The 18,490-nt window shown below is 41.0% G+C and overlaps 1 protein-coding gene across 4 annotated transcripts in view; it reads left to right on the forward strand.

The window, feature by feature from the left end:
* LOC147181147 (pre-B-cell leukemia transcription factor 1) overlaps positions 1–18,490 on the forward strand; it is a 145,760-nt gene that overhangs the window by 41,144 nt on the left and 86,126 nt on the right. For 3 of the 4 annotated variants that reach the window (XM_086079823.1, XM_086079816.1, XM_086079843.1), the window contains one exon: positions 9,340–9,466. The gene's annotated coding sequence lies outside the window, so the exon portion shown is untranslated. Of the gene's footprint in view, positions 1–7,668; positions 8,077–9,339; positions 9,467–18,490 lie in introns of those variants that run through there. The other variant, XM_086079834.1, reaches the window with a different exon arrangement.

The following is an 18,490-nucleotide window of genomic DNA, read 5'->3' on the forward strand; positions in this document are numbered from 1 at the left end:
ATGGGTTTGTGTCTTCTGTAAATAAACAAAAAAGGAAATAAGTGAAAGGCGTTTAGTCTTTGAATTATTCATTATATAGGTGTTGTTTGGTTGTGAGCAAGGCACAGCATGTATGTTCTACAACATACATGCGCAGACATTAAAAATAGCAGCAGCGGATGGAAATTATTAATAAAGTTGGGAAAGAACCAGATGCTGTGACAGAAAGGCAAAATTACAAACACATGCACTCATGAATATGCTGCCAATGAATGAAAATGTACAGATCTGCCCTTTTAAATGTATCGTGCTATTCCTTGAAACCTGCTCCACCTCCCACCAAGTTTCATGAAAATCAGCTCCGTGGAGTTGTTGCGCTCGCACGGTGATGGCACTAACGAGGGGTGTTTGGCAATATATCGCGATATTACAGCGCACAATTCTCGAATCGATTCGATATGCGGCCGAATCGATTTTTAAGCATCAATTTTTTTTATGGGAATATTCAACAAAACATCTTACTTCGGGTTAGGATTCACACATTAAGCATGGAAGAATGTTATATTAATGGAACATTAAGCCTTAATATTTTGATTTCAGTGCTGTTCAGACATGAAACAGACTGCAACCGGTTTGTTAAATGCAGTGGCTCAGTTATAAGCCTGAAATTTCAGATAAATAAATACATTTTCATACAAATCTTACAGTGTACATGTACAAGTTTAATGATTAGTATTTTCTAAATTTGAGTAAAAAAAAAAAAAAAATCACAATAATCAATGTATAGATTTGCATCGGGATTAATCGGCAACGAATCGAATCGTGACCTATGAATCGTGATACGAATTGAATCGCCAGGTACTAGGCAATTCACACCCCGAGTACTAACTGAGGTTATTCCACTTCAACGGGTCACAACATTAGGTGCATGTTCACAGTTCACACTCTAATCAGAATACCTTATTGATAACCAGGGGAAAGTTGGTGTTGCTTGAGCGACTCTGCAAGAAACACAACAAAAGTCAAATTGATTTAAGTGCGAAAGATTTTACAGATAATGAGAAAAGAGTCACCATTGTGTGTTCTCGCCGCACTTTTAGCGGCAAGATGTCCGCATACATGACCGGATCTCCATTGACAATCATACTTTACTACTACAAGCATCCTTTCCCCGTATTAATCATCTGTTGTCATACCAAGACTAACCTGTAAGAGGCAGCAAAGTGCCATAGGGCAACTAGACTGTCCAAAAAAATACAAAATAGAAGAAAGAATAGTAGGAAGAGGAAAAGGAGGAGTAATAGAAGAAGTTAGGGTAACTTTTAGCTTATCTTGTAACAACAGTGCGGTGGCAAGCTCGTCTTTGTCTTAGTTGTTTTCGATTGTGGTGAATGAATTGTCATACAAAAACGCGACACAACCATTTGCTCTTCTATTTGTGTCCGGCAAAGGTGCAAAGTGGCAATCGTTCTGTTTCACGTCACAGTCAGTCAACACATAATACAAACATACGTTATACATACATACATACTGTAAATATTACAATAGCAAATCGTCGGAGCTATGTGAAAAATACATGTCCATTTTTGTCATGCTTTGCATTTTTACGTTTTTGGGATGTCTACTTTCATTTGGAGTCCAAAAACATAAAAAAGGAAAAAAATAAAATAAAAAAAAGACAAATTTGACAGACGTTTTTTTTTTTTTTACATTCTTGGGATGTCTGCTTTCATTTTCATCCTAAAAGCATAACAATTTAAAAACAAAAAACAAAAATGGTTTTATACAGCAACGATGAAATGCTTCTATTGTAATTATTGAACAGGTTTAAGATTTACAATTGTTTTTCTTCAGGGTTATTACGCAGCATCCTCTTTTATAGATGTCACATAACACTGCTGAACAATTTGAGTCAGATTTTTTATGACCATTAAACCTAAAATTGTCTTGCAGATTTCTAAATTGCAGTCACTTTTTTCTAGCACCACAAGTTTTTTTTCTCTGCAGTGGACCCTCCAGATAAGCAAAATCCCACTGTAAGACTGTAAGTATAAGAGCTGATTATTTTTGGACTCATCTACAGCTTCATGCACTGTAAAAAAATTGCTGGGTCAGGAATAAACCAATTTTGGTCCCAAATTGGACCGACCCGCTATTTTAGTCAATTTGACCCAACGTTGAGTTGTTTTGTATCATTTTAACCAATTTTGAGGTTAATTATTTCATATTTGAGGGCCGGGCATGGCTCAGTGGGGAAGTGGTCGTCTCCCATCCGTGAGCCTGTGGGTTCGATCCTCACCCCTGGTGACCATGTCAAAAGTGTTTTTGAGCCAAGACACTGAACCCTGATTTGTTCCCGACCACTGGTATGTGTGTCAATGGGTGAATGTGAGGCATTGTGTAAAGATAGCACTTTGGACGCCATATAAAAAACAGTCCATTTCTTTTTTCAAGAAAACTTTGATCCTATAGCTCAAAAAGTTGACGTGACTGAGATCATTTTTGGATTCCGTATCCCAAAATTAGTTTAAAACAACAGCAGACTTGACTCAACATCAATTGCTACTATTTTGAGCATAAATGCTCATAATCCAACCCTATGGTCGGTATGCGTGAAGCGCATACTTCCTGCTCAAGGACACTTCAGCAGAGCAGATGAGCGACAGGGCGGGCATAGTTGCAAATAAACCATCGCATTTAATCACAAGTTACGAGCGGCCTGCGGTTTGTCGCGCACGTCGGTGTGCGATCAGCAGGCCGGACCCAAACGGCCGCACCGCCACTCGGCAGTCGCGCCCCTGGGAGATTAAATCAAGCTGTCACCTGGTCAGCGCCTCAACGCTGTCAAATAAAGGAACGTTTATAATTACGAGGGGGGGGGGGGTGAAATTCAGATTTATTCGTTGCAAAGTGAAGGCTGCCGATCGACAGGAGGGACAGCTCTCCTCCATCTGTCGCTGTCGACGCCGCGCACGTCTGACACGGGGATTCATTTGTCTTGTCGTCTTTGACAGTCGGATTTTCCCCGCGCACTCCCACAAGGAGCCGCGCGGGATTTTCAGGCAGACGAAAAAGAAAAGAAAAAAACACTCTGTGACAAGGAGTAGGCTCCTTATGAATGCAAATGAGTCTGGGAAATGAAAAAAAAAAATCACAGAGCAGCTAGCGGGGCTCCAAGGCTCCGGCATCCGTCACATCCACCCCCCACCCCCCCCACCCCCACCCCCCACCAGGCGCAACCCACGCCTTGCCAAGAGGGCTGAGGGCTTACAGGGGCCCTGCAGCAAGAAGAGACACACTCATGGAAATTCGCTGGCTGGCACACACTGAGAGTGCCACCGGTGACTTTTATTTCCCCCCCAAAAAGATGATAAGCGCACCGCGTTTACATGCCATCCACAGAATGGCTGTTGGGTTTTAACTTTTATTATAAAACATTCATCTCCTCAACCTTCGACGTGTGTGTGTGTGGGTGTGTGTGTCTGAGAGAGGATGCGTCACTTGTATCACTTGACATTTGGCTCGCCTTTTATCCGGTTTCAAGGATAGTAAGTCAAATGCAATGTGACAGGTCAACCCCTTCATATCAGTCATCCTTCACCCTGACCCAGCCTCAGCTGCACCAAGACACATGCAGCTCCTACGCTACTAAAAATAAGCATTAGCCACCAGATACGGGACTATCCGGCACCGCTTGTGAACACACGGGGATCTACTTACTCAAACAAACAAGACAACCCGGCATAAAATCTCCATCCTAACGAGTTTGTTCCCACTTGCCGGCAAGCTTGTTTTTCAACTGCTCGTCTAACTGCCCAGCATTCCGCACAAAAATCCATCCCATGAAGGTCGGTAGTCTGTCATGTCTGCGTTTACAGCTGCAAGATGGAAATAGAAGGATCCAGCATTTCGGGAGTAAAGTGTAATGTAATAATAATTTTACCATAAAATAGTCGCTTCCGTGATATACTGCCGTGTATTATGGGCAATGGCGTTTTCGCTGTGGCCGCGGTGTCATCGGATGGCATACTTGAGCGGTCTATAATGTCGGATTTACAGCGCAGGCCCACAAATCCAGTTTTTGACTGGCTATGTCAGGGATCTGCAACCTGCGGCTCTGGAGCCGCATGTGGCTCTTGAGTCCTAGCCTGGAAATCCAATCAATCAATCGATTTCTGAGGCGGAGCAAACCTGAGCTAACAGACAGTGGAATGAACCAATGAGCGAAGAGCGGACGCGGCGTCAGAAAAGCAACTCAATTAAGTTTTTTTTTTTTTCGGAGACTGAGTAAAAATCCAACATCCAGCCGAAGAGAGACAGTCGTGAATGACTTGAAGAGACTGTGAAGAGTGACGTTGCTCACAAAGACGAATTTGATTGGTCCAGCCTGTTTTTCGGCCGGTGCCAAATCGCTGTCTATGGACGCCATCTCCAAACCCACTTACTTTTTGAAGAAATGGGTGTGGCACTTGCCAGGCTACTTTAGTCCCCTCTCCTGTGGATCTCTAAAGAAATGTTGTAGTTTTTGGATAAAATATTCTTCAAATGTATTGATTTAGATAATAAATTAATGAATAAATATTCAAAAAATGTTGCAGAGTCCAAATTTTTAAGTTGTCAGAAAAAAGAGAGAAAAGGAGGGTTGAAGAAAAAGTTTTAAAAATGTCCAAAAAGTGACAAGAAAATGTCCAAAAAGGAAGAGAAAAAGCTGAAAATTACCATCAAATTCCATGAAATTGTCAAAAATGTCAAAGAACAATTTTTTTTTTACAAAAGGCAAAAAAGAATTGCCCAAAAATGCAGACAATTGATTTTTAAAAGAAAAGGCAGAAAATAATGTTTAAAATGTAAAATAAGAAATCCCAAAAATTACCATAAAATTGCCCCAAAAATTAAAATCAGAAAATTTATAGGAACACCCCCCCCCCCCAAAAAAAATCAAAAAGCGGAAGACGAAAGGTAGAAGAAAATGAATCTCAAATGATATACAGTATATCCTAATGAGCTCTTGGGCCCTCTACATTAGACTAACACTAACACTAAATCTCTTTCATCGTTATGTTCAAATGTTTTGCAGCTCCAGGCAGATTTTTTTCAAATGTATTTATTTGGCCTAAAATGGCTCTTTTAACAGTAAAGGTTGCTGACCCCTGGTCTATGTCACAAATTCCATATGGCTGTGTTTACATTGATGCAACACAACCCATGTGTGCACACGCATTTAAATAACAACGCAAGTACCAACACTGACACAAAATTGAACAACAGTAGATCAATAATAAAAATATGAAACATTATAGTGTTTAGTTGGCCTGTGATGACATCCTCCGATTTAAAATTGCTTCGTTGTCAGCAGTTTACCTATTCAAAGTGGCAGTCAAGTCAAATATTTTCTTCACAACATGTTGTATGCGCCCTCGATTATATATTGTTTGTAACATATGAACTGAGCAGAAAAATCCATCCGTTTTTATCTATTTCAGGAGGCGGCCATTTTCCCACTTGCTGTCGGCTGAAAATGACATCACGATTGGTCATGTAACGACCAATCACAGCTCACCTGTTTTCTAAATTTGGTCATGTGACGTTCACTAGCTACCAGATATAATACCAGATACAACTTCTTATCCACACTTGGACGAGCTCTGATTCTGTATCTCCATGCCCCCCCCCCCCCCTCATTTTAGTCAAGCTAAAATGACACATATTCCAATTGTGTCACTTGAGAGTAAAAAAAAAAAAATCTGGATTGTTTCCAATAGACTCCAATCTAATTGCAGTACTTCATGTTGTTGGCATTGAAGCTAATGTTACTGTCAATAACATAAACCTTTTTGATTACCATGTCGTCTCATGCGGTGGCCAGGGGCCATTATTTGTGCAACTGTTTTGAAATGATTACGTGAGAATATACTTCATTCTTTACTTCCTGCAAAAGACTCTTTGAGTAGGTGTTGATTTTTGGTTCGCAACTAATGTTCCATTTTCATCACTGAACTTAGTGTGTGTTTTTCCCCTGAGGAGTAAACGAGGTATCAATTCGGGTGAAGAATTTATTTTCAAGGGGATGATACAATCGGGGGCAAGACGTCTATTAGAGGGACGTTCGCTATTTTGAGAAACACATTCACTGACATGGTTCGTATATTTTACTGTACATACAGTAGCAGTATATACATAGCGGCATTATGATGGGGCTGTGGCTTGCAATAAGACGAAGAGTGGCTCCATTGTTGCCATGGTAACCCTGGATCACCCACTTTGGAGGTCTTCTAATATTGGTGGACAAGCCAGACATAATGGACAAGGCAGACACCCCCCCCCGCCCGCCCCCACTCCCATTTACAGTTTAACAGTAAGTGTCATCTCACACCTGCCATAAAAATGGTTCTTTACTCTTTATAAATGAAATGCATTGTCAGCTAATAGCCTAGCTTAGCATAGCTTTTTCTATTTCTTCTTCTATTCCTACTATTCTTTCTTCTTCTGCATTTTCCGGCTATTTAAAATGCACTGTGGCACAATGTTGCCTCTTGCATGTCAGTCTTGGTACTACAAGAGATACCTGGATTGTGGGAGGAGCATAGGGGTTCTGTTTTCGGGACCGGCGCAAGTCTAGCACAGCAAAGGGCTTAATCTTGCAAAGGTATGTTAGAATTTCATAAACGTGTAATGCCGGCGTATTTAAAGTGATTTTTTTTTTTAACTTATTGAGCCATTTTTAGCAGTAAGAAGATAATATTTTGTCTATAACTAATGTGATAACTTCACAATTTTTCATGAACAATTAATACCTGTGCAGACTCTTACCACTGCTTTAAACAAGGTAACCGTTACATTACATCGCCAACTACTGGCTTGGCATGCATATTACAGTGTTTTCAGTTATTTTTAAAGGCCCAACATTATTGTCTTTGGTAAACGCTTTAGATGGAAAACACCATTTTTTTTTTTTTTTTTTTTTTTAGTAAACTACTTTAAAGGGATACTTGACTCATTGAGCAAACTTTCAACAGTAAGAAAATAATAAATTGTCTATAATTAATGTACTTTTCATAAACAATTCATATCTTTCAAAACTAATTTTGCCACTTGCTATCGATTTGAAGATGACATCACCCGTGCTCAGGAAACAGGTAACGACCAACCACGGCTCACCTGTTTTCTGGCTTTGATCAGCAAACTGAGCCATGATCGGATCTGTTTCCTAAGCACGAGTGATGTCCTCTTCAGTCGACAGCAAGTGGCAACATTTGTTGTAAAGATATTAATTGTTCATGAAAAATGATGAAGTTATCACATTAATTACAGACGAAATATTATCTTCTCACTGTTGAAAGTTTGCTCAATGAGTCAAGTATGCCTTTAAAAAAATTGCGCCGTTGTGAGCGCGAACACAGCCGACTTGGTTCTGGCCAATCAAATCGGCTTCTCTCCCTTTAAACAGGGCGCCGTCTCACATGGAGACATGGAGTTGGTTCCGAACAGAAAAGAAAAGGCACCTCATGCGTTTCTTTAAGATCAAAAGACGATGGTCAACCAAGGCACAGCAAGGCCTTGGAAGTGCTGACTGTGCGCCTGTCGCTTAATCTATTTGAGGCGTGATTAAAGTTTAATTCGCACCCACCTCTAATGCCCGCTCCTCTGTGTGTACGTGTGTGCATGCTGAACTGCACTGGGCCGATGAGTAGCTTTGAGCTGAGCCCCAGCCTTCCCTTGCCTCTCCTCTCCGTGCCTGAGGGACGCCGTGAGCTGCAAACAACTGAATTTTTCATCAAGGTTACTTCCTGGAGAGACGCGGGGCGCAGTTGCAGCGTTCCCCTTCTGCGCGCTCGTGGCTCAGTCCTAACTTACCTCGCTCTGACCCGCACACCTCTCCGGGAGGAGTTGTTTGACCCTGCGCCGCAAAGGAGAACGTGTACTGTGCAGTCAGCAAGCTGAGTTTATTATTGAATGTAGCGCCGCTGGTTCCCTTGGATTTTTTTTTTTGAACTGCATTTGGCAGCTATAGTTCTTAAAGATCCATTTGATCTAAAGTTACAAACATACTCATTGTTATTAAATATTTTGTATCTGTATGCTGTACATATGTCAAAGGTTAGTAGTAACGTGATATTTACTCTGTTAAAGTTACTTACCGGTAAGTAACTTTTGGGATAAATTGTACTCTATTGCAAGATACCGTTTATTTATGCTTCTGTATTTTTGTTGAAAAAACTTTACTTGGTCCTACTTTATGTTTGTCACTTTTATTTTTCAAATTTTCTATTTTTCTTCCTTTATTTTTGCTTGCTCTATTCTGGTTTGTCAGCAAGATTTCATGGGGCTAAATTTGGAATCACAATTCGGTTATTGCGGCTTCACTATATGCGGGTTTTTATTTGTAACCATAATTTAATTTATTGTAGTTCTACCTCACTATATTGTGAGTTTTCTTGCTAGTTTTCGTTCTTCTAGATCTGGAAAAAAAAAGTGTTCGTTTGTTTTTTTAAATGGGAAGCCAACCCTCCAATTATTATTTTTTGACAATATGTTCTATGCAGCCCCACTAAAGTACCACTGATTGTCACACCCACCGAAGTGGGGCAAAATTCGTTCTCTGCATTTGACCCATCCCCTGAGGGAGCGGTGAGCAGCAGCAGGGGCTGCGCTCAGGAATCATTTTTTATAGTCTTTGGTATGACCTGGCCGGGGAATTAACCCACAACCTCCCTGTCTCAGGGCGGACACTCTACCACTAACTCACTGTGCTGTTTAAATATGTTATTCTGTTTAATATTGCGTTAGTGGAATATGAATTAAGCAGCAAAATTCAGCCGTTTTTATCCATCTCCGAGGGCGGCTATTTTGCCACTTGCTGTCGACTGAAGATAACATCACAGTTGCTCAGGTCTCAGGTAACAACCAATCACAGCGCAGCTTCAGAAAACAGGTAAGCTGTGATTGGCCGTTTCCTGAGCCCTGAGCAACTGTGATGACTCAATGAACGGCACATTTGAGCAACGTTCTGAGTTTCCGAACAGTCCGAGTGCAAGTCAACCTTAAAGATTTCTTGACAATATTATGTTATATGTGACCTCCCACATCTTAACATGATATTCTGATTAGTATTACATTTGTGGAATATGAGTTATGCAGCAAAATTCAGCCGCTTTTATCCTTCTTAGGGGGCGGCCATTTTGCCACTTGCTGTCGACTGAAGATGGACTCAGGAAACAACCAATCACAGCTCACCTGTTTTCTGAAGCTGAGCTATGATTGGTTGTTACGACTTTGTTAAGTTTTTTTCTTTTTATCTTGTTGTGGAAACAAAAAACGAATTGCCATGACTAAGGTTCTCTACCTCTGTACTTTTGGCAGTAAAATGAAGACGAAGAAGAAGAAACGATGACAACTCGGTTTCAACTTCCACACCAAGGGTTGCAAGGCACATTCCACTACCAGGATTGTAACTTTGACAACAATGTGACGCAGGATTCTGGTTAAGGTAAGCAATTTTAAGATAAAAAGAAAAACTTTAAAAGGGAAGTCAACCCCAAAAGAATTCTTGACAAAAATATGTTCTATGCATCCCCACTAGTCTAAATCTGAGTAATATTCTGGTTAATATTGTGTTAGTGGAATACGAAGCAACAAAATCCAGCAGTTTTAATCAGAAGGCGGCTATTTTGCCCTTGCTGTCGAGTGAAAATGACATCACAGTTGCTCAGGGATCAGGTAACAACCAATCACAGCTCAGCTTCAGAAAATAGTGAGGTGAGTGGTTGACTTCCCTTTTAACGTAGTTATTAACTCTTTGACTGCCAGACGTTTTCAGAAAAGGGATGCCGTCAGTGCCAGCCGATTTAAGCATTTTGACTGATCTTTCAAGGTCCACAGAAAATGTTCTGTTTGGACTATGGAAACACACGTACTACCAAAGGAAATCAGAAATCATCAGAAAAAAAAAGTTTGTTTCTACCTTATTCCGTTCTTTAGTAATCAACAATAGAAAATGGTTAGTTTGACCCAATTTCGCCTGTTTTGGACCAAAATACGGAGAAATTAAGCTTTTAGTGAAACGATATTATTTCATGCATTCTAGTGAATTTGACACTTCTTTTTGTCCATGAATGATGCCACAAACACCTAAATAGTGCTTTACTTCTATAAAACACTACCACCAAGAATGAAAAAGTGTTTTTTGATAGCAAAATACGTTTATTTACATTCAACAGTGTAACGATTTGACAACAATTTGGCAAACTATTTACAAATGTGTGCAACTGTGGTGCTATTTACAAATATGTGGATGTTTCAACGACAGTTTTTCTTTTTGTGTAACACTCCCCTGCGTGCAAGGAGACGCAACAGGATTTGCACAACAGATTAGTTTCACTGCGAATGCCTCTTCGCGTGCAGAAGCTACACTTTCTTGCTGGCCGTTTTTTTCCGGGGAATAGCAAGTATATACTGCAGTGTGTGTCAAGTCTAATATCAGGATCATGCTACGGTTACGTTACGGTGGTGTTACGTTTCGCTTCCTCGTGTCCTTCAGTTGCTATACCGGGTGGTAGGAGATGTTCTGATCCATTTTATCCACTCCATTCATGGTGGCATCGTAACCTCGGGAGTGACCATCATCATCATCATCAATGTGCATTGGTCGATGCTTTTCGACTACTCTCCATCGTCCGATCGAATGTCCGCTTGTGCAGAAGTACCCGGCCGGCTATTGTGCGCGTTTTCCGGCCTTAGCAGCGCTAGCCGCGCTAGCCGCGCTTAGCCGGTGAGGCTTACTACGTGATCGTAAACACGTCACGTCAAAGCTTCCAACTTTGGCGTCAAGCTCGGAGTCATCATCATCATCATCATCAATCTGCATTGGTCGATGCCAACTCTCCATCGCCCGATCGAATGTCCGATTGTGTAGAAGTACCCGGCCGGCTATTGTGCGCGTTTTCCGGCCTTAGCAGCGCTAGCCGCGCTAGACACGCTTAGCCGGTGAGGCTTACTACGTGATCGTAAACATGTCACGTCAAAGCTTCCAACTTTGGCGTCAAGCTCGGAGTCATCATCATCGTCGACATCAATGCGCTTTTTAGTATTGATTGATGCTTTCCGTCTTTGAAAAAAATGCTCAAGCGTGAGCTGCTTGTAACCGGTTGCTTGGTCAAGCCATTGTGGCTTGGATCAGCCATTGTCTCCTCAACACTCTAGCTCCGCCTCACGTCTTCTACTGACGCCCACGGTGGGCGGCCCATCCAACCTTGTGCAAAGAGAGTCATCGCTGCCCTCTAGGGGCCAAAACGAGTCTTTTACTATTCAGATATGCCTGATACTTTCAGCACAGCTGCCCAAGGCTTTCCTGCACCCGTTTTTGAAAAAAAAAACAAAAAAAAACATAGGGGACGTCTTTTAACTCTTTGACTGCCAGACGTTTTCAGAAAAGGGATGCCGCCAGTGCCAGCCGATTTAAGCATTTTGACTGATCTTTCAAGGTCCACAGAAAATGTTCTGTTTGGACTATGGAAACACACGTACTACCAAATGAAAGATTGGACTTTCATCTTTCATCAGAAAAAAAAAGTTTGTTTCTACCTTATTCCGTTCTTTAGTAATCAACAATAGAAAATGGTTAGTTTGACCCAATTTCGCCTGTTTTGGACCAAAATATGGAGAAATCAAGCTTTTAGTGAAACGATATTATTTCATGCATTCTAGTGAATTTTACACTTCTTTTTGTCCATGAATGATGCCACAAACACCTAAATAGTGCTTTACTTCTATAAAACACTACCACCAAGAATGAAAAAGTGTTTTTTGATAGCAAAATACGTTTATTTACATTCAACAGTGTAACAATTTGACAACAATTTGGCAAACTATTTACAAATGTGTGCAACTGTGGTGCTATTTACAAATATGTGGATGTTTCAACGACAGTTTTTCTTTTTGTAACACTCCTGCGTGCAAAGAGACGCAACAGCATTTGCACAACAGATTGCCTCTTCGCGTGCGCCACTTTCTTGCAGGCCGTTTTTTTCCGGGGAATAGCAAGTATATACTGCAGTGTGTCATCAAGTCTAATATCAGGATCATGCTACGGTTTCGTTACGTCTCGCTTCCCCGTGTCCTTCAGTTGCTATACCGGGTGGTAGGAGATGTTCTGATCCATTTTATCCACTCCATTCATGGTGGCATCGTAGTCCAGAAACAGTGTCTTCTCCGTGATCAGACTGTACCCGCTCCTCCGATGAATATGCATTGGACTCGGGGTACTCTTCATTGTCCGATCGAATGTCCGCTTGTGCAGCTCCGCGTTTTCCGGCGTTAGCAGCGCTAGCCGGTGAGGCTTTATGACGAGAGAATAACGGCCGCGTCAATGCTTCCAACTCCGGCGTCAACCTCGGGAGTGACCATCATCATCATCATCAATGTGCATTGGTCGATGCTTTTCGACTACTCTCCATCGTCCGATCGAATGTCCGCTTGTGCAGAAGTACCCGGCCGGCTATTGTGCGCGTTTTCCGGCCTTAGCAGCGCTAGCCGCGCTAGCCGCGCTTAGCCGGTGAGGCTTACTACGTGATCGTAAACACGTCCAGGCTTCCAACTTTGGCGTCAAACTCGGAGTCATCATCATCATCATCATCAATCTGCATTGGTCGATGCCAACTCTCCATCGCCCGATCGAATGTCCGCTTGTGCAGAAGTACCCGGCCGGCTATTGTGCGCGTTTTCCGGCCTTAGCAGCGCTAGCCGCGCTAGCCGCGCTTAGCCGGTGAGGCTTACTACGTGATAGTAACAGGCCAAAGCTTCCAACTTTGGCGTAGAGCTCGGAGTCATCATCATCGTTGACATCAATGCGCTTTTTAGTATTGATTGATGCTTTCCGTCTTTGAAAAAAATGCTCAAGCTGAGCTGCTTGTAACCGGTTGCTTGGTCAAGCCATTGTGGCTTGGATCAGCCATTGTCTCCTCAACACTCTAGCTCCGCCTCACGTCTTCTACTGACGCCCACGGTGGGCGGCCCATCCAACCTTGTGCAAAGAGAGTCATCGCTGCCCTCTAGGGGCCAAAACGAGTCTTTGACTAATCATATCTGCCTGATACTTTCAGCACAGCTGCCCAAGGCTTTCCTGCACCCGTTTTTGAAAAAAAAAAAAAAAAACATAGGGGACGTCTTTTAACGTCCTCGGCGCCCTTCCCTAGGTTTATGCTAAACGTTTTATAACGTTTATGGCAGTCAAAGAGTTAACGTCCTCGGCGCCCTTCCCTAGGTTTATGCTAAACGTTTTATAACGTTTATGGCAGTCAAAGAGTTAAATCATCATTGTGTGCTGTCAAAGTCAAATCTTCCATTAGGCAGCTCGATATTTACTTTTGCATTTTCAAAGTTAAATTTATTAAGTTTAACAGGTGTTTAGAAGGGTGGGATCCGTGTAGGGTTTTGGAATGGCTTAACTTATTCACCGCCATTGACAGCTATAGACGTCAAAAATTCATTTAAACTATTTCTATTAGCTTAAATTTTTTCCACTTTTGTTCACAAGAGTATGAAAACCTAGAATTTTTTTTTATTATACATTTAGAACAGATGTAAAATGTTTGATTAATCATGAGTTAACTAGTGAAGTCATGCGATTAATTACGATTACAAATTCTAATCGCATGACGCCCCTAATTTTTTATAATCATTTTTTCAAATCTTTTATTTTTTTAAATAAAAATAAGAAGAAAAGATTATTACAAATTATGGGCGTTAGGTGATTGACTTCACTTGTTAACTCACGATTGAAAAAAAAAGAAATATTAAGAATTAGGGGCGTCATGCAATTACAATTTGTAATCGTAATTAATCGCATGACTTCACTAGTTAACTCACGATTAATCACAAATTTATATCTGTTCTAAATGAACAATAAAAAAATTCTACATTTTCACATTCTTACAAAAGTGGGGAAAATGTTAAACTAATAGAAATAGTTCAAATGAATTTTTGACGTCTATAGCCGTCAATGGCAGTGGATTAGTTAATAGAGACGTAAATCCACAGCCCGCCCCCAAAAAATAAATTCAACCTCTACCTGGCGGAAATTCACCTATTGCGATGAATTTGCACATTCCTATTTTCTATTTGTGTCCATTTTACGTTCATGCTGTGATTAAATGTTGGCATTGTACCAAAATCATCTTCCTTTGTGTTAAAAGCAATTTTCATCCAAAACAGCTCTCAACCGACTTCACTGAGAAAATCAAAGCACCAGTCTTAAAGGTGACATATGTAAAAATGAATTCCATGGTTAAATTCAACAGTGGTGACTTCATGCGAAGTATTGTATTGTGATTTCCTATGTGTCTGAAATAGGCTGCTTTCAGCAAGACAAGTGTAAAGTGTGCTGTAATTCTTGATCCTTGGGGGTATTTCAACAAAAACATGTCACAGACCTTAAGACACTGTTTTAAATTGTGGTTGTCAAGGCAACCATGGCTCACCTGTTGTAGTGGTCTTTTAAATGGTGGACCAGTTAACACACCTGTGTTAGTTTTGGAACTTCTAATTTTGTCTTTGTTTCACAAATACGGTATGATTTGTAATTACCACAGTAGCTTTATAACAACTGATAACAAGTAGGGGCAGCCCTGGATGATAAAATGGTAACAATAGATGTTCCTTACCTCTCCTTTAAATGCAAGTTGGTCCTTTTCTAGTGTTGCACATATAATTTAAAGGGCCATATGGGTTATTTAATGAAAAAAAAAAAAAGTACGACTTGAAATAGTTGACTTCATCTTTTGGGAATACCGACATGGGAATCGCAGCACTCCGAGCGGGACTATTTTCCGTCTTAGAAAAACAACATTGCATCTCCAGGAGAAAAACATCTGCTGGCTACCCGAATATTTTTACATCAAGATTCATTTGCAATTCTAATAAAACCCTATTTATTCTTTTTTTTTTCACCGGGATTATTTATGCTGCGACAACACATTTGGTTTTAATGGAGGCAAAATATTCAGCGTCAGAATGTATTCCTTTTTCATTAAGGCTGAACTGGGTGCTTCAGTGAATACGGCAATCAGAGGCACAAACGAGGCTTGTTGTTGTTTTTCCTGTTCAAAGTTGACTCGAACCAAAAGCCTCCGTGCAACGAGATCATTCCTGCGTGTTGGATTTCTGCGCAGCACGTTTGGCGAGTGCAATTGAAGCAGCGTTTCCCGTGCACGACTACGATAAGCCTCCATCACTTTATGACCCTATTAAATAGGCAATGGAATAAAGCCCAATGGCTTCTGGACCGCAGACGTCCATTTCAGGGCTGCGCGCCGCAGTCTTGCAGCTCCAGAGTGTCAGACATTATCACCCCCACTACCCTCAACCTCACCCTGCCCCTTGTGACAATTACTGCCCTACCTCCCTATTCAGCACGTAATGAGAAAACGGACTGATCGATTTCTGTCCGGCCAGTAAAAGAACGATAGCTGGGATTTGGATACAGCACAGACGCCACCGAAGAGAGCCACAGTGCCGCAAGATGACGTGATTTAGAACTGGAGAGTGACTTTACGCAGGGATGATTAAGGAATTATAGCGCCGACTAATTAGAATTGGGATGCGAGCTAACTATTAATAGCGTTGATTGTTTTTATTTGGTTTTGGAAAAAGGGAGCAAAAAATGGCCAGATTGCTCACTTTGTTTTGAATGATTATGATGTTTGTTTTTTGGGGAGTGTCTATTAAGTGACACATATCCAATATGGCTGTGTAGTCCCCCCCCCCCCCCCCCCCCAAAAAAAAAGATGCATGTGCAGAATTGGAGGTAAATAACTTGACAAATGCCAACTAAGTCAGTGACAAGGAAATAAAGACAAAAAAAAAATCTGTTATGGTTTGGTTTTGGTTAGTTTTGTTGCTTTGTCTTTTTTCATGATCTGTGTTTTGTTTTGGTTTTCATTGTCGTGTTTCCTTGTTGTCATTGTGCTCGTCATACTGGTCCCCTTGTGTCTTCCAATCAGCACCCTCTGCCCCATCTGTCATGTCCAGGTGTTTGTCATTGTCTCGTTAGTTTTGCTCCTATTTAGGACCCGTCCAGACGGAAGCAAAGCTTTGTTCCTCAAACAAATCTCGCACGCGCAGAAGCATCGCTTGTGTCCAAAAGAAGACGCTGAGGACGTTTAACGACTGTAATGTATATGCCAAGTCTGGAGTGGCGCTGTAGTGCAGCCACAGGGAGTTAACGGAAAAAGCGTAGAAGATGAATCAGCGAAGAAGACGAACACTTTTTTTTTTCTAACTTTGCTGCAATCTACAGAACAAACATGGCTTTGCATGTATCAAAACAACACGAAAAAGACGAAACACAGGAGAAGTGACCATGAAACAAAATATTTTGCTGCAAAAGCATAAGCAAGCTAAGGAGGCTGCGCAAAACGACTACGACACGGCTATCCGCCATTGTTGTTGACAGACTGACGGTTCGGGCGCAGTCACGCGAGAATTGGCGCATACGTCATCAATCTGCGACAATGCGTCGTCATCGAGCTGCGACCGTTACGTCATCGCTGGAGGAGTGTCCTGCATGTGGTGTCCAGACGGACGCGTACGGGATGCGTTTTGAAATCTCTCCACTCTGGAGCCCGGTTTCAAAAGTGAACGGTTTCAAGCTCCGAAACTGCGTCATCGTGTGGACGAACGGCTTGAACGGTAAGAAACTTGTGAGGATACATCGAAACTTGCTTTCGTGTGGACGAGGCCTGAGTTCCCTCCTTCCCTGCATTCTTGGTTGGATCATTCGTTTGTGTCACAGTCTGTCAGTCGTCCAGTCCTTGCCCGTGTGTTTTGTTTGTTACTTTGCATCTACTTTTTGGTCTTTTGTTAATTGAGAAGTTTTTCCACATTCCTTGTTTGCCTTTTGGTTGTTCTTTTGGAAATTAATCTCTTTTTGTTGCCGTCCTCGCCTCCCCGAATCTTGCATTTGGTTCCTCATCCCCCAAACGTACCATAACCTTTACATTACATCGCCAACTACTGGCCTGGCATGTACATTACAGTGTTTTCAGTTATTTTTAAAGGCCCAACATTGTTGTCTTTGGTAAAAGCTTTAGATAGAAATCGCCAGTTTTTTTGTAAACTACTTTTAAGGCTTGTATACATTTTGCTGTTGAGCCCAGGATTTGCGATCATGAATATTGAACACAGCAGTGTGGCGGTCATTGGGAATTTGAGGAGATTCCCGAATGGCTGGCCCAGCGCTGGCTGAAAATTGGCACGCATCATATCCGGTCAAACTGCGACAAAGAGGTTTCGGCGCATGTCGACCGCCATCCAACCATCCCTCCTGGTGACAATTATTCCTGAGACAAATTTTGGTCCTATGACATCCCTGATTAAACAAGTTTAACATTTTCGATGACTGTACTCCGAACTGTTTTGGGGGAAACAATAGGTGGGTATCCATCTGCCATTTTTAATTTAAATTTTCAAGATTTACAAAATAAATAAATAAATAAGGCCTAAAATTTGCAAAAAATGCTTGAAGGGGCTGGATTTTTCAGTGTATTGATAAAATGAAAATGACAATTTTGGCTATAGAAACAGGTTTTGTGAATAAAGGATGACAGGACAGGATAACTTGTAGCACGCTTTGACCGGATGTCACGTCACATTGTCAAAAAAAAATGTTGGCGGCTGATAAAGTAAGGTATGCTTGGGGGGGAAGAAGAAATTGAAACATTTCTGAAATTAATAAAATAAGTGAATATCAATCTTTTGTTGACAGTCAGCCGAGTGTTATGTGGAAGAGAGGCGCTCTCCTATGATATCATCTCATGGCACAATTTGCTCTCCTCTCAATGTTTGCAAAATGATAACAAATGGAAAACGGCATAAATCGCATGTTCATTTTGCTCATTTTCACTAATTTCGCACAAAAATGTCAAAACGTTTGGATGGAAACCCCATTAACTCATTCACTGCCATCGACGGCTATAGACGTCAAAAATTCATTTGAACTATTTCTATTAGTTTAACATTTTTCCCACTTTTGTTAACAAGAGTATGAATACCTAGATTTTTTTTTATTGTATTATAACAGATATAAAATTTGTGATTAATCGTGAGTTAACTACTGCAGTCATGCGATTCATTACGATTAAAAATTGTAATCGCCTGACGCCCATAATTTTTACTAATCTTTTCTAAAAAAAAAAAGATTATTTAAAAAATTTAATAATGAAAAGATTAGTAAAAATTAGGGGCATCAGGTGATAATTATTTTAATTACATGCAATTACAATTTGTAATCGTAATTAATCGCATGACTTCACTAGTTAACTCACGATTAATCACACATTTTATATCTGTTCTAAATGTACCCCAAAAAATTATAGGCTTTCATACTCTTAACTAAAATGGAAAAAAAATTTTAACTAATAAAAATTGTTCTAATTAATTTTTGCTGTCAATGGCAGTGAATGAGTTAATCACGCTTAACGCACCCCACGCCACAAGATAATCATCCGACAATCTCGCC

This window comes from Leptonotus elevatus, chromosome 1 (assembly GCF_054856555.1).
Source record: "Leptonotus elevatus isolate MCC_2025b chromosome 1, RoL_Lele_1.0, whole genome shotgun sequence".
Taxonomy (NCBI): Eukaryota; Metazoa; Chordata; class Actinopteri; order Syngnathiformes; family Syngnathidae; genus Leptonotus; species Leptonotus elevatus.